This window comes from Antechinus flavipes, chromosome 3 (assembly GCF_016432865.1).
Source record: "Antechinus flavipes isolate AdamAnt ecotype Samford, QLD, Australia chromosome 3, AdamAnt_v2, whole genome shotgun sequence".
Lineage (NCBI taxonomy): Eukaryota > Metazoa > Chordata > Mammalia > Dasyuromorphia > Dasyuridae > Antechinus > Antechinus flavipes.
The window spans coordinates 551,975,580-551,993,448 of record NC_067400.1 but is presented as its reverse complement, the minus strand read 5'-3'; the positions used below and the strand labels follow the sequence as shown (position 1 = coordinate 551,993,448).

At 34.8% G+C, this 17,869-nt stretch overlaps 1 protein-coding gene and 1 pseudogene across 1 annotated transcript in view; both read right to left on the bottom strand.

Annotated features, from left to right (window-relative positions):
• LOC127555247 (T-cell ecto-ADP-ribosyltransferase 1-like) overlaps positions 1-9,586 on the bottom strand; it is a 30,076-nt gene extending 20,490 nt beyond the window's left edge. The window contains exon 1 of the mRNA XM_051987433.1: positions 9,452-9,586. The gene's annotated coding sequence lies outside the window, so the exon portion shown is untranslated. The remainder of the gene's footprint in view (positions 1-9,451) is intronic.
• On the bottom strand, positions 964-17,384 carry LOC127557398 (elongin-C-like; annotated as a pseudogene).
• Positions 17,385-17,869: the final 485 nt, after the last annotated feature.

The following is a 17,869-nucleotide window of genomic DNA, read 5'->3' as shown; positions in this document are numbered from 1 at the left end:
ATTTCTCATCTCTGTACCTTTGCACAAGTTATTTCTTATCTCATTTTTGTGTTTTTTATATGTGCCCAGTATCTGGAATTTCCTCACTTCTCTTCCCCACAATCTATTGGTATGTCTATTTTCCTTTAAGAATGACTTGAAGGAGCATAGCCCATAGGAGCGTTCCTGTCTAACAAGAGAAGACTAACTAACTGGGTGCTGTGGCCTTACTGTGGAGGTTGCCCCTAGGGGAGGTCACTAGATGTGATCTTCATGCTTGCAGGGGGTGGGGCCTCCTGGACAGTGCTTGGAGCCTAGACATCTACGTATGGACCCTGGGTGGGGAAAACCATAAAGGTATTTCTGAAAACCTGATGAATAAATTCTATATCAGAGATGACTTGTCATCTAATGGATATATCTAAGTATTCAATTTAAGAGGGATAGTGAAGAGGGTCTTCAACCTGGAAGAATGGGAGCAAATAAGATTGAAATGGAAGAAATTGAGATGACTTCTTTTTATGCTCAGTTTTGGTAAAGCAGAATGCTTCTTGATGGGGGAGGAGCTCTCAAAATGGCCTTAGTCTATAACTTCAGGGTGACCATTGTCTTTGCCATCATGGGACTTCAGAGACAACTTAAGGATTCCATCCATGTACATGGAAAACTGGTACCTGAATCACTCTGGGAGTGACCTGCTCAATGAGCTTATCTTCACCCTGATAGCATATGAATAGCATGCAAAAGCCATCAAGCAGGGCAATCATGCTATGCTCCAGAACTAGGAAAGAACCTCTGTTTACCACATACAGGGCCTGGAATTGACCAGAGAGATCTTGCACAGTCACACATCTCAGTGAGAAAGGGAAAACTGGCCATTTCCATTCACAGGGGGATGAAGGTAGTCATCACATTCAGAATGGCCAGGGAAAGGATGTGCTGTGAGATGACCAGAATGTCCTCCTCTGGCATAGATTGGAAGGCCTACCGGTCTTCCTGGAAGGACAACCTATGAATTGGGGTACCTGCAATCCTGGCCAGCTGTGGTAGAATCAATGGAAAATGCCAACTTCTACAAGTCTGATCTTCACTTCTTTTACTTTGGTCATTAAAAAAAATAGACTCAGTTTAAGTACTGCCTTCTAAATGAAATGGTTCCTGCTTTTTCTCTCAGTTGTAGATGCTCTCCTCTCCGAATATTCTATATCAATTTTTATCTACATAAATGTAAGTATATGAACACAGACACACATGCTCTTTCTTTCTGTCTCTCTCACTGTTTTTGTGTTTCTATGTCTCTGTCTCTGTGTCTCTGTCTCCCTCTCTCCCTCTCTCTCTATCTCTCTTTTTCTCCCCCTCTGCCTCTGTCTCTATGTCTGTATGTCTCTGTCTCTCTATCTCTCTCTGTCTGTGTCACTTTCTGTTTCTCTTTCTGTCTCTGTCTTTTTCTTGGGTGAGAATATAAGTTACTTGATGTCTTTGTATTCCCAGTGTCTTTTAATAAATGTTTGTTGATTGAATGATTGCTTAAATAATCCTGCAAAATTCAACTTGACCATCAATTAAAAAACATGAACTTTCAGCAAAAGGGGATAAAGTTTGTTTTCAAGAAAAAAAAGATAAGTAGGATATTTGATATAAATTTCGTAGTCAATAGACTTTTTTTGTTAAATGATTTTATATATAATAGAATCCTATGTGCTGCAAATGCTATATATAGAAAAGGGACTAGAGTAGAATTTTAAAGGATTTCAGAAACATGTTAATATCAATTTTATAAATAATTATAGTTGAGTGTGATATAAATTATTAAAATCTTTTATATTAAACCAAAAAAGAAATATCTAATTGTTCTAGATATTACAAGAATGTGACTGAAAATCCCTGATATGAGTATAAAAACCACAAACTGAGGAATTTAATGATTTTGAAAATGAGTCCAGACTATATATAATATAAAATATTTCATTTTCTAGCTAACATTTTCTTTATTTTCATGCAGTACCACTTTTGAAATATATAATCTCTCCTTTTCTGAATTTTAGCTATATTAAACTGTATGAATTTTAGTATTTCAAATGCAGACATGAATTAAAAAGTTAACCTAATAGGACAGATGCCATTAGAAATGTAGTTTCTGCTACCATCTTGTCCTATAAGATTATCATATCTACACATATTTTTGCCATCATCTAGTATTAAAAATCCCTGTATTTGATAAGCAAACACTAGTAAATACTTTGGTACTACTTTTATGTATCAGAATTTACCTAAAGGAATTATTAATAAACCAGCTTAACTACTTTAAATCAAGATTAAGAGTAAAATGTTTAGATTTGCTGGTAAATTCTTTTTTCTTGAAGCAAAGAGAATTGTCACTAGTATTTAAATTTGTGGTTGTTGAGTCATTTCAGTTTAGAGAAATGATTATTAAATAATCAATTATTGTGGATAGCTAGGATTAGGAAATCTCTGTCCTTGCCCCCAAATTTACTCCACTTAGACCATTTTGTCCACATGGAGTTGTTGCCCTACTTACGTAGAAAAATTTACAAAGAATTTAATCTAAGAATTTAATCTTATGTAATTTCAGGTCTCATTGGTTTTTTTCTCAGGCTTGGGTTGAGGAAATATTGACCAAGGTTGGAGTGGTCTGGAAATAAATCATATAATATAAATCATATAATCGGAATCACCCTTCTCTCATTAAATTGGTCCATTTCTCATTATAATCTTCATTCTCTGAAGATTAACCAATCAGAGTTGATTTCCACCTTCAGAAATACCAACAATTCCAAGGGCATACAAACATTGAATGGGTTGCATGAGGAATCTTGGGCATTTGAGAGAAGTGCTGACCCATTTTACTAATTGTCTGTGACCATGATTAACAAAGTGATTATTACTCAGAAACTATGTCTCACATAGTTGTGTCAGATCCTTGGGGATGCCATTTGGGATTTTCTTGGCAAAGATACTGAAGTGGTTTTTCATTAGTTCTTCAGCTCATTTAAATTTATATTTGTAAAATCAATTCTGTACTATTTGAAAAGTTGGAAGCTGAAATTCAACCTTAATTTTCTTGATTCCACACTTAGGAAAGAGATACACATCCTGAAGTTTTTATTTGTCCTTCATAATCCTAAATTTAAAATAATATTTAACAAGTTAAATATTTAGTTAAGTAAAAGCCTTATCATGTTCGGATAGGCATCAAAAGGTATTACCTTTGTTATGTATAGGCCTTGTTCCTTATGTTAGCAATACTCTCTATAGAGTTCCTTACTACATGCCAAGAAGATGTGATTTGATCATCAATAAAACTGAACCCACAAACCATTAAGGCACTTTATGCCATGCTCTTCCCATGTATTCCACATATTGAATCCCATAAAAATAATTTTGATTTCTTTTGGGGGGACCAATCCTAGGTTTTTCTTTTTTGGGGAGGGGCTGAGAGGGAGGTTAAGCAATGTCATGATCTTCTTGTAATGTATTTAAGTAGTAAGGTAGTAAATAAAAAATAAATTACAAAGAAAGCTTTCTTAGCTAGATGAGTAACTACAGTACTTTGGGTTGTTCACAAAGGTACCAGAACCAGAGCTATTTAATTCAGTGGTTACTTATTGACAACTTGATTAAATTCTTAAAAATCCAGTGTTGCAAAAGTTATACCTAACAATTTTCCATAATGATCTTGAAAAATATGACAGAAACAGATAAATAGAAAAGACACATAGGATGAATTCTTATGTACTCAAGAATTATTACAAATTAATGTTTTGGCCAATCATATTTGTAAATAGAAATGGACAATGCAAAATTGTTGTATAATTAATAATTGTAGATAGCTATGATATGGTAAGTTCAATTTAACCCCTACCTGTCTAAAAACAAAAGCAAAAAAATCCTAAAAATACTTAGCCAATAAAAATCTGTATTATTTACCTATAACTCAGTATTTACTATAATCATTATTCTAATATTTAAATCTACATCTAAGGGATGACACATAACCATGAAATAGTTGTCTTTTTTGTTTATGAGTGAAAATATCTTTATTTTATTTAACACATTTTGACTCTGCCATGTAAAAAGCAAGAATTGAAGTTATGTATTTTGTAATGATCTTCACAGCTTTTGATCCCATGCTCATTCCTACCCCCAACACTTAGCATGCTGTATGAAAAAGTTACTAACTGAATTATAAGTGTAAAATATCCAAAAAGTTAATTACAATTTATTTTATTTAACACTCTACAGGGGTCCTCAAATTATGGCCGCCGGCCAGATGCAGCAGCTGAGGACGATTATCCCCCTCACTTAGGGCTATGAAGTTTCTTTATTTAAAGGCCCACAAAACAAAGTTTTTGTTTTTACTATAGTTCAGCCCTCCAACAGTCTGAGGGACAGTGAACTGGCCCCCTATTTAAAAAGTTTGAGGACCCCTGGCTCTAGGACATTTGCAGTGATCAGCAATTCCAGTGCTTTATTGGGCGCAATTGGGAATTGCGCTGTTAGTCTACATAGTAAAACATGTAGGTAAAATCCATAGAAACTTTTGATGACACATGGAGGCATTTCTCTAAAAATTAGCTTCTAGTTTCTTCTTCAGCAAACTAGCCTGGGCCAATTAAAATGGCTTTTTATTGTTCTTGTTGTTAAGGAATGTTCCCTTTTTACAATAAATTCATGATCACTAGATAGCCGTTTCACAGCTAGTCCCTCACACTCACTGTATGTTTTCCTTTTCCATCCATTATCTCCTTATGAAATTATGTTTTATTTCCACAAGAAACCCCTGTGGAATTTTAGCAAAATAATTTCTTGTCAATTCTGCAGTAGCTGAAGCTTGGTCCTGGGTCATTACAACAGCCCCTGCTTCTAGAGCTATTCCCCAATCCCCATCCCAGCCCCTAGCCCCCCAGTCTCTTCTTGGGCAATGAAAATAATCATTTTAATCAACATTTATTAAACCACTTATTCTATACCAGTCACTATGCTAAGTAAGTGATGAGGATACAAAGGAAGGCAAAAGACAGTATCTGCTCTTGAGGAGTTCACAGCTTCATAGGGAAGACAATGTACAATTAACTATGTACAAACACGCTATATACAGGCTAAGTTGGAGATAATCAACAGAGAGAAGTCTCTAGAATGAGAGGGGAAGAAGATATGAGGAAGCCTGTAAAAGCTTGAATTTCATCTAGGACTTGAAGGAGGCTAGAAAACCATGAGGCATGAGGCACAGCCAGTGCAAATGCCTGGAGTTAGGAGATGAGAGATGGTATGTAGACCAGTATCTTTTGTGCATAAGGTACATATGTGGAGCTGTGGTCGGAAGGGTAAGGGAGTTTAAGGTGTAAAAAGACTGGAAAGGTCAGAACAGGTTGGGGTGGGATGCAGCACAGGTTCCAAAGGGCTTTGGATTTTATATTTGATTATGGTGGTGATTGGGAACCATTGGACTTTATTGAGAGGAAGTGGGGTGACATGGTCAGGACTTTGATATAAGATTTCAATTTGAAAAGTGAAACTTAGGAAGTTAAGCAGATTCAAATATCAATAAAAAACCAAACAAATCATTGTTCACATGTTTCTAGATTTAGTTAAGATACTTGCTTATCAAGAAAGCTTGCTTTTTTCTGATGGCCATTGAGAGAACAAGTAGCAGACATTTAAGGTCAACTTTTTTTTTTTTTTAAAGCTAATTAGGGTTTGGAAGCAGGATCCAGAAGCTGAGAATGCAATTAGTCCAACATTTTGCAGCTCTTGATATCTTTATTTCAGAGAGAGAGCAGGGGGAGAGAGGTTAACTTGGTATTTACAGCTTATGGATTTGGCTCAGGCTCTGTCAGACAAGGGAGGAGGATCATTCTTGGATAGATAGGGTTTATAACTTAGGTTTTAGGTGACATAACATAATTCTATTCCTAGGGTAGTTTTGGACAAGGATGGAGTCAGAGTGGCGGGCACCTAGATATTGTTTTTCTTTTCTATCCTTCATTGTGTCCCTATGGTATGAAGATGGTCTGAGCTTCAAGGATTTTCCTGAATCATTTCTCCCAGTCCTAATGGCATGGTAGGGAGGGTGGCTATAATAATTTTTTTATTCAGGGCATAACAAGAGAAGGGAAAGAAAAGAGTGGAGAGCAATTGAATTCATACTTTAAAAAACAGAATATCAAAGATGAAGGACATCCTAGCAATGGAGTGGGAAAATGGGCTTACTTATTAGAAGGTAAGCTCCTTGAAGTCAGGGACTGTCTTTCTTTTCTTTTTTTTTATTTATATTTCCAAGCAGTAAGCACAGGGTCTGATCTGTAATAAGTGCTTACCAAATATTTATTGCCTGCTTCCCTGGAGGAGGAAGTGTTACCAAGAAATGCACTTATAATCGGAATGAACAAAATTGATGAATAAGCATTTCCTCTTTAAAAACTTCTTTTAAAATGAGGCTCATGAAAAACACAAGGAGAGGTCACTCAAGGGGAAGGTACTGAAATGGGGATATTATTGTAGAGATAAGTTTCTTAATCTGGGGCCTTGAACTTGTTTAAAACAATTGTTTTATGGCATTTCAAAATAATTGGTTTCCTTTGTAAACTTTCATGTTTTATTTCTATTTAAAAACATTTTCCCTCCTGGGATTAGTGACACAAAAGATGTCAAGAGTCCTTTTATTTGTAGTAACTGAATTGATTGGAGAGTGGATAGTGGATAGAATTTAATAGATTCATGGATATATATAAAAGAAACCTTGAATTATGTAATGTTCTCTATATTTTCTTTGGTTCTATATTCTTCCCTTATATAGACCTCACAGAAAATTTGTTCCATGCTTTCCTAATCTGTTTATAATATTACCTTTTATATATAAATCATATACCAATTTTGACTTTATCCTGGTAAAGAGTATGAAATATTGGTCTATACCTAGTTTCTGTCATATTGTTTTCCAGTTTATTTGTCAAATAATGAATTTTTATTCCAAAAACTTGGATCTTTGGTTTATCATATATTAGATTATTATGGTAATTTACTATTGTATAATTTGTATTTTTTTAATTATCCACCACTCTTTTTTCTTTTTAGCTAGTACCAGACTATTTTTGAAAATTACTACTTTATAATACTGTTTGAGATCTGATATACCTAGAGTATCTTCCTTCACATTTTTTTCATCAATTTCCTTGATATCCTTGACCGTTTGTTCTTAAAGATTTATATTGTTATGATTTTTCTAGCTCTAAGAAATAAATCTTTGATATCTAAATTGATAAATGCCTAGAATGGTAAGTGTCTGAAATAGCCCATCTCACTTTTCAGATGAAGCCTTTGGTATTAGTGTTGGGCAGAAGTGGGAATGTAATCTAGGTTCTGAAACCCCCAATTCAATGTCCTCTAAACTATACTCCATTCTTTTTTTTAACCTCCTATATGCTGAATATTTTATTTTTAAAAATAATTTAAATATTTTTTATTTTCAAAACATATGCACAGGTAATTTGACATCAATGCCCCTTGCATAGCCTTGGGTTTCAGATTTTTCTCCTCCTTCCCTCCATCCCTTCCGTTAGATGGCAAGCAATTAAATATATGTTAAACATGTTAAAATATATGTTAAATCCAATATTATACTTCATTCTTAATCTATCAGTTAACTTTATTGAAATTGGTCTTATATAGGAAATTCTTTTAAATGGAAAGAATTGTAGAGAGCCACAAATAGTGGGGAAACAGAATGAGACTGAATACTGAAGGAGATCTGGAGATATATCCCTGCCTTACCTGAACAAGGGTGGGGTGAAAGAGTTTTTCTCATTTTATTTGATTGTCAATCAGATTTTGTACTTGTGGAAGAGCCACCTTGAGGAATTTCCTTAGTTTATCCTCCTGGGATGGTAGTCTGAAGATAGTAATTATTTAAAAAGATCAACTTGCCAAAATTATACATACATATATATATATGTATGTATGTATAAATATAAGGATACTTTAACTTTGGAAAAACAATTGAGATACTGAATCACATAAATCAAGAAAGCAACAAAAACATATGCTTTTATTGATAGATGTAGAAAAGGCTTTTCACCAAATACAATATTCATATGTGTATATTCATATGTGTATATATTCATATATGTATTATTTGAGGAAAGCTGAAAAGTAGTCTGATAGAAATTGGGTTTACACATAAACTTCAAACCATATACTAACGTAAGTTTCAAATGGATTTATAACCTAGACATGAAGATCTCATAAATAAAAGAACAAGGAAAAAAATTACCTTTTAGATCTATATACAGAAAAAGATTTGATGATTAAACAATCAATAAACAACAAACAATGATTAAATGGATAATGTTGATTACATAATTTCTTTTATAAGGATTTTGTACAAACAGTTAAGTGGGTGAGGGGTATCTATTTATCAAATTTCTCCAACAAAAGGTTCACATCCAAGGAATTGATTAAAAAGCCTCAAATAAGAGTGACGTCAAAAGATTGATAATAAAATATACCTCTCACCTCTTGGCTGAAATATATTAGATTTGAGATGCAGAATGAGATTTACATTCTCAGACATGGCTAATGCTTTGATTGTTTTGCTGAATTATGAACGCATTGTAACAGATGATGATTTCTATTTGTACTGGGTGGTGGTAGTATTGGTAGGTTACTACTGAGTAGTAATAAATATCAGAAGAAACACCAATAAACATTTTTTAAAAAATTGTACAAAAAACAAAGCAGTGGAGACACATAGACACATTCAAATAGAACAGCCCAGTTATTACCTTGTTCTTTAATTTAATATAAGTTTATAGTTTGTTATATAAGACTCTTGGTCTTTTTTTACATTGCAATGCTTTCTTTGCTGATTACTAAGTCTACAATTAAAAAAAAAAAGAAAATCAAATAAAGTAATGAGAATGAAGAGGGTCTGATATATTACAAAGTAGTAGTTATTAAAACTTCCAGTTTAAAAAAAATGAAAAAGTTGATTAGTGAGATAGTCAAAGTGAGTAAAACCTAGAAGAAAAGAAGTATACTCCTTTTTTTGGAGAAACTCAAGAAGAGCTAGAATCCTTAGTTAGTAACTCTTTTTTTGGATAAAAGCTGCTTGGAAGCATGGAAGGCAGTTCAGTGGGAATCAAACATGGATCAATAATCTTACAAAATGACCATTATACATTCCAAATGTATTAGCAATCTAAATATGGGATAAATCAAAAGACTTTTGGGAAACCCTGTATAAAAAGTCATGCTATTAAGAAAATCAAAGCAAAGTGAAAAATCATTTTTTTAGATTTTTAAAAAAGAATATTAGATACAGCTAAAAAGCAATGACTATTGTTGCCTCTACATTTTTGAGGTTAATTTCTTAATTTCTATTAAAAAAACAAAAGCTATTGTAAGCACATGCTGCCAGTGGGAAACATTATTTATGTTTTGTGGTTCCTCTTACCTGTTTTCTATGGAAAGGTCCTCTAGGTTCTTTGTATATTGAGAAGTGATCAGGACATTACAAAGAAAGGAATCAGTTTTTAAAAAGGAGCAAGAGGAGAGAGAGCTTAAAATGACCCTATCTCCCACACTGAGTGAGGAGAGAGGCAGACTTTGAATTCTTTTAACAGAAACTCAGCATCTACTTTTATTTTCAGAATGAATATTGATGAAGTTATGAGAGCTTTAAAAAAAAGAGGAAATATTTGGATTTCCCAATCCAAAAGAAAGTAAAAGGTTCTCTTTTTACCCCTTTGTCTTTAGGTCATGTTTGTTTTCTACACTTAAAAGATTTTGGCTATCTACCCTGGAGAAAACTCTCCACCTTTTGTCCTAAAAGAAAATAAGAGGAGTTTTTTGGGAAAAATTGATGAATTCTAGTAGGAGGAAGATGATTTTTGACTGGAGTTGTTGAACATTATTGGAATGGATGAATGAAAGAAAAAGTATTAAAATGAAAAGAGAGAGAGAGAATGAGAATGATTATTTTGGAAGGCTGCAGACATGTAGGGGAAATCCAGCTCCTCAACACTTCCCTGATTTCTAGCTTGCCTTCATAAAGACTTCAGAAAGTTCCCCTTAATTTGTTGCCTTTTCAATAGGTTGGGGAGGGAAGGGATTTGGATGGGAAAATAAAAATAAAATTGAAGAAAAATAAATAAAGAAACTTTCCCCAGAGTGAGATTGAAGCCTTTCTTCTGATGGAGCAGAGATCTCATCTTGTTCCCATCTAAAGAACTTATTCACTTCTGTGTATGTTCTGAGATACTTTTGTCTGTATAACTTCTCTAATTTCTGTTGTTAGTGTGCTTGGATAAGTGTATTTTGTTTCTATTTGTTATTTGTGAAGGGCTTTTAGTTATCTAGCATCTGGTGAATAGAGGTTCCACTGGCAAGTGTAAGCACGCAATGCAATGCTGCTTTTTTTGAATCTATTAAAACCCCTAGACCAACAATATTTAGGGAAGAGACAGGTTTAATTTTAGCCCAGCATCACTTTTTTTTTTTTTTTTGAGATTGGAGAAAGGAGTACCTGGCCTCATGGTGCTTCTAGCACCTTTCTGTCCCTTCCTGTTCGTTTCTCCTTCCTCAGTGGCTGGTTGTTGTTGGCATTGTCTTGAGCTCTCTTCCTCTTAAGAGGTTGTTCCAGACCTCATATCATATCAGTACATTCCCTTCCCTCAGTCCATCTAAGAGCCAAAGGTCAATAGGTTTAAATTACCTATGTAGATATCTTGGACATGATCTTACATTCATCTTACAGAGACCAGTAGTTTTATCCTTTTAATGTATCTCTTTAATGACAGCCTAATCACTATGACTTCCAGCTTGAACTCTGCAGAGTCCAAACTACTCATACCCTTTGATAGATATTTACCTTCCAGGTATATACAACTAAAGTTCCAACTGGTAGTTTTATATTCTAGTCTTAGAGTGTTGAAGCCAAAGAAAGTGGATTTGAAAGGGGAGACACTGAAGACCTGATTTGATGGGTTCAACACTTCCCTTTCTAACTCATCCTATATCATAACTATATCATAATTATAGATATATTTATCATATATACCATATATCATAAATATATCATAAGTAAATAAATGAGTTTTTGATCATAAGACATTTTTATGAAAAATGATAAATGGGAGCCTCAAGGGCAAGTAGTAAAGGTACAGAGAGACCCTTGGATAATTTCTGGCTACTACTATGTCCTTAGATGATGAGACAAATTGACCAAAGTGCATTTCTCTTGTCTTATCAGGATCAAATTTCAGGTGTGTGCCTCTGAGAACAGGGATATACACTCCTTCAAGAAGTTGGATGCTCATGTCAAACAAAAATGGAAGGCATTGAAGAGGAAATTTTTTCATGTAGTCTTCTCTGCAGATACAGCATATTCTGATCATATCATTAAATTTCATGCAAGATGGAATCTTAGAGTAAGTATAGGCAATGACAGTGATTCCAAACGACTCATTGAGATTCAGAGGCTGGCACTTCCATCTCCTCTTTGTTTCTCCCACACATCATTTAACTGGAGGTATACTTTCCTCTTTTTAGCCAGGAGTTCTTTTGCCCTCTTTATCATGTCTCTTTCACATCTCATATATTTGTCACAGAAAGCATTCTGTTCATGGCTCCTATAACTTTTCTTAAATGTAAATTTCAGGTTAGGAGAAAAAGGAAATTTCAGCTTTAACCAGGATACTTTTAACTCTTAATATTTCTGATAATTAAAAAAAGAAGTGTGCAGATATGTTTGTATTTACATCTATTCACACGTGCACATGTATTTGCTCATACACATACATATATACCTTCTTGTCCTTTACATATATGAACCACTTTGGTTGTTCCCCCCAAAGTGCAAAAAGCATTAAGTATTATAGGTATAGTGAGTCACCAGTAAGCTAGGATATATTCAAAATTTTAAAGATATTTCTTTATTACAGAGATGTAATAATTGGAGGAGCAAGGGATAAAGACTGAGAAGGAGTTATCTGATTTGACTGCTTTTTGGCCTTAGCAAAGCCAAGGACTCTGCTAGGAAACAGCATGATACTTTGAACAGAACCTTTGAGTTTGAAATCAGAGCATCTGGGGTCAAAACTTGGCTCTATGTCTGATCTTGGGTAAAAAACTTCACATCACTAACTTCTTCATCTGTAAGAAAAGGAAATTTAGCCACTTGAACTTTGAGGTCCTTCCAGCTTTGTCTATGATTCTATGACTGACTTCATAAATAATATGCTTGCCTTCTTCTTCCCTCCAGGCTTATTTGGGCTAATTGTTCCATCAGATCACAAGGTCAGGGTGAATAATACTATACTGAAAGAGTGAAAAACAAAGCGTAATGGGAAAATCCTGGCAAATATAAGTCTGAGGGGAAATGGTTTTCAGAGGCATTGTAAAATTATGAGAGAAAAAAGCAAAGTGGGCAAAAGTAGGTAATATTTGATATAATACTTAACTTTGCTAGCTTGAAAGAAATGTCAGCACTATTGTATATGATGCAGTGATTCTAAAAAACAAAACTGAGTGGGAAAAGGTAAAAGGAAGTGATCAATTATATTATAAAAATGGGACATGAATTAAATCAGAGGAAACGGATTAGGGTGGAGGGCTGGTATTGTATTCTTATTCTCATCCGGGATGAAGAGGAAATAATGTGTACATTTGGAAAGATGTAGAAGTCTTCTGAACATGTAGAGAGGTAAGAAAACTGGGGAATGGAGGGGAGGGACTTTTAGAGGGATCTGTAGATCAGAGTTTGGGAAAGTGGGAAGATGGAGTGAGTTTTGGGGAGATGTATAGATTGAGATTGGGGGAGGGGGAGAGAAAAGATGGGAAGACTCTTGGAGGCATGGTTGAAGTAGGAGGGTGGAGGGAGAAAGTAGGTAAAAGGGATAGGTTAAAAAGAGAGTTCAAGAAGGGAAATTTACAAATTGTAATTATAATTTTGAATGTGAATGGGATGTTTATAGCAGTTCCCTTTGTCGTGGCAAAAACCTGAAAATTCCCATCAACTGATGGTAATGATTGAACAAATTGTGGTGTATGGTTTTGATAGACTATGACATCCCATAAGAAACGATGATCTCAATGATCTTAGAAAAGCATGGAAACATTTTCATGACATGATGAAGAATGAAGTGAGAAAAAGCAAGAGAACATTGTAAAAATAACAGCAATATATATGTATGTATATATATATATATATATATACAGCTATATATATACATACATATATATTGCTGAGGCAATTGTGGTTGAGTGACTTTCCCAAGGTCACACAACTAGGAAGTATTAAATGTCTGAGTCCAGATTTGAACTAAGATCCTCTCAACTTCAGTGCTGGTGCTCTATCCATTATACCACCTTGTTGCCCCAGCAATATTGTTTGAAAAATAACTTGGTGCAACTATTATAAATACATAAATTAAAAATAAAGGACATATGAAGAAAGATGCTCTTTGTATCCAGTGAAAGAACTGATAAATAGAAGTAGGTATGGAATAATTTAACAAATGTATACCTATTTGTATCTAATGGTAGCAATCACTAGGGTGGGAGGGAGGGAAAAAAGCAATTTATGTGATAACTTTGTTGTATATTTGGAGGAATAGAAAGTTGTACATAGTAATTTTTCAGTTTTGTGTATAATCCTTTTTTTTTTTTTATTGTTAGTTACATACTGCTATGGTATGAAAAGGTTTGTTTAATTCCCTGAACTAAAAACAAAATAAATGAGTAAAATTTTTTTTAGAAAAGCTGGTAACATGGTTCACTGAATCTGTAGTACAATCTCTTCTTTCTGATTTTCTACTTTTCCTATGAGAATACATAATAACCTTGAAAACTTTGAAAAATCAGGAGAAGTCTTAGAATTTAATAACTGTTTATCAGAGAGAATCTACTGGTAGACATGATACATGTTAGCAAGCCTGGTAAAGAGACATTCTTGAACTAGTCCTGCAGTGGATTGATCTGAAACCTATAATCAAACCTATAATCAAGCGTTGACTATGTCTCTCTCAGAACTGAGTTGAGATTAAAGGACTTCCAGAGCCAGAAAGTATTATTCATCTTAGGCAGTAGAGAGTAGTTGTGGAACTACTATTGTAAATTTGAGGCTGTTCTCCCTATGGATTGAAATGTTAAAGAAGAGGGTGATTCAAGATTTGGGAATTTTACACTGGACTCTTGTTGATATTTTCTTAGTAAATATCCCTCTTTAAAAGCTAGTTCATGTTAATTGTATTGAGAAAGCAAATGGTCAAATTGATGTTGGGAGATACTAAATGGTGACTGATATTAGGGGAAGATGTTGGATTCACTAGCTATACTAATAAAAAACCCCAACCCCCTTAGAGGCCCCTAAAATGCTTGGGGGAAGTATAAAGGGCTGAAACTCTGAGTTGGTGCATTGGAATCAGACAACAGAGCACTTAAAGCTAATTACTTATTGGACAATACTCTTTTAGCATATGCTTGGAAAATGACCCTTCCTACTATTCTGTGCTGACTCAATTTTTTGATATATACAGATAATTGTAGGAGGGATTAGGGGGTGGAGTAAGACAAATCAGAGTCACTTTGGCAATGGAGGAAGAGAAGGGAGGTTGTGGAGAGCTTGTGTCCATTCCCTTCACTTCTCCCCCTAAAGACCAAGAACTTTTGCTTATCCTGACTCTGGCTGATTCTAAGGCATCCAGGGTGCTAACTCAGACTTCACAGGGAAGCATTTGTCAGTCATGCTCTGGGGATTTGACTTGCCAATGCTAGTAAGCTTTGGAGGAATGAACCTAGAACCTACTGCCCTGCACTTTTGCTATGGGATTTGATGATCAAATGATCATCCAAAACACAAACCCTTCTCTTAGGAACATGGTAAAGTAAGAGGTTCTTTGAATTAGAGAAACATTCAGAGAGGACATGACAAGGAATGAGACTAAATTACGAAATACTTTGAGGTAACTTTGATTTATATATCTTACTATGGATAGTTATCATAGGGCCATAGAATTAGAGCTGGATGGGGATTTGGAGTCCAACTTCCTCATTTTACAATTGAATAAACTGGAGTATTGAGAAATTAAGTAAGTTGCCCAGGATCACACAGCAAGTAATTGTCTGAAATGGTGTTTTAACAGAAATCTTCCTGACTATAAGTGGTCTATTTATTATATCACATTTCTACTCATGTAAGAGAGGCAGCATTGCATAGGACCATTCTTCAAGTCAGGATAATCTGGGTTTAAGTCTTGTCTTTGAGTGAATCACTTCTCTATAAGTTGCAGATAAGTCAAGTCAACAAGCGTTCAAGTGTCTACTAAATGCACTGAAAATACAAATTAAGGCAAAAAACCCAGCCTGTTTCAAAAGAAGCTTGCAATGGAAAACAATATGCAAACAATTATGTATAAATGAAAAATATAAGCTACATTGTGAGAGAAATAATTATTTCTATAATGTTAATAACCGATTATTGATGGAGATTAAGGCTTTCCATTTCTATTTCCTTGATCAGAAACAAATCCTTGTAGGTTATTCAGCTAATCTCTAAAAGTTGGAGATTGCCCAAACCTTTGAGGTACATTCCTTTCATTCTTGGGTGGGATTCCACTCAATTAGGAGGGCTTACAAACAGAATCCAGTTTAAATGCAATTTTGCCAGTTGTGACCAGCACAATACAAATGGACTAGTGATGATTGAAAAGAAGGAGACAGGGTTGCTTTTAATTCAACAGAGCTGTTTATTAAGAGAAATCAACCTGTTTATATATCTTAAAACCATATGTTTTGAAAGCCTTGTTTCTGTGGCTGACCCTTGTTTGTTTTTTACGATCTAACTCTCTGAAGCATGTTGTTAATTTCTAGGGATTTAATCTTATATAAAATTCACAATGCTCCAGTAATTGTGCCAGGATCTTATGTTTTCTCATGATTTCAAGGTTAAATGCACCCTTGATTAATCTTAGGAGAAGGGGAACATCCCAGTTACTGAAGTTTCTAGGTTTCTAGGAATTCTCTATACTTGCCTATAGGATATAAGCCTCTATCTGTTTTTGGAGCTTTTCATTAGAATTTAGAGTAACCCAGTTTATGAAGAAGAAAACCAACCAGAGAGGGCTGGGTAGAGGTGAATTCTGTTGCCCAGGTTGCTGGAGGTAGCTGAATCTCATCGTTAGGTTCAATTCTAACAGGAAGGATTGTTCAGGAGGAACAGAAGGCATTTTTTTCTCATTAATATGTCTCTCTCCTCTCTTCCCTCATCCATTAATTGTTAAGCAACTATAGTTGATTTCCATCCTCAAGGAGATGTTCTTTTTCAAAGGCTTTTTAAATATTCAATATTTTCCAAGAAGAGTCTTTGGTTTAAGAGAGAAAGTCAAATGGCCATTTAAAAAATTATCTGCTAGGCACAATTAATAAAATTATTAATCACTCAGAAACTATGTCTCTTGAACTTTTCATATGTCATAACTGGAAATAATCAATAGAGGGAAGGCACTGTAGGACAGTTAAATGGTGCAGTGTTTAGAGCATAGGACTGAAGTCAGAAAGATATGAATTCAAACCCTGGCTCAAACACTGATTTTGTGATCCTGTGCAAGTCATTAACTCCCATTTGCTTCAGTTCCTCATCTGTAAAATGAGACCACCCTGGAGAAAGATGTGGCAAACCACTTCAGTGTTTTTGTCAAGAAAACCTGTCAGGCCTTACAAGTCAGGCTAAGCTGAATGATTGATTAACAGTTTGGTACTGAGGGGATCTGGGCATGGTTCTTTTAAGAGATGAAGTTCAGTTTGGACTTAAAGGAATCCAGGAAATGAAGATGAAGGAGGACACCATTCCATACACGAAGGACAGCCAGTGAACATTCAGGGAGCTGGGAGATGGAGTGTTTTTGGAAAAGGAACAGCATACATGAGGGACACTATGGTGTAATAAGACAACAAAGATAAAAAAGAAGTCTGCTTATGAAGAGCTTTAAAGACCAAACAGGTTTTTCGATTTGATCCTGGAAATTATAGGAAACTGCTGAAGTGGCTAGCAGTCAGGGTGGAAGGTCTAGTCAGATTTGCATTTTAGGAAGAATAGTTTGGTAGAGGAGTGGAAGATAGACTGGAGTGCGGTCTATCCCACATAGACCCATAAGAAGATTCATGAGTAATCAATGCATGAAGTGAGGGGGACTTATGCCATCAGTGTTAGAGGAAGTAAAAGGTTGTAGGTGGCAGGTAGGTGGTGCAATGGATCTTGTGCCAAATCTGGAGTCAGGAAGACCTGACTGCAAATCTGGCTTCAGACACTTACTACCCTTGTGACCCTAAACCTCTGCCTCAGCTTTCTCAAATGTTAAATGAGAATAATAAAAACACCTACCTCCCATGGTGGTTGTAAAGCTCAAATATAAAGCACTTAGCACAGTGACTGGTACATAGTAGATACTATGGCAGTCATTATTATTGTTATTGTCATTATTGTATAAGAAAAATGTTTCAGAAAGCAAAATCCACAAGGCTTATCAAGTAATTGGATAATGGTGGTGAGTGATGGGGGGAGGTATTAGAATGACATATAGGTTGCAAGCCTGAGAGGATATTCCCTGGACAATAAATAACAGACACATTGAGAAGACAACTTTTTTTTTTTAAAGATTTTTTTTTGAAGGGAAAGATAATGAGTTCCGTTTTGGACATGTTGAGTTTAAGTTGTCTAGACAGAATCACAGACGATAAAATGCACAACTTCAATTAAAAGTTTGTCAACAACAAATATAGCACAGTTAAAATTACAAATTATTCAGTTAAGTGGGAGAAAAAATCTTTTCAGTAAGTGTCTCAATTAAGAGTTTCAAATCAATATATGTATATA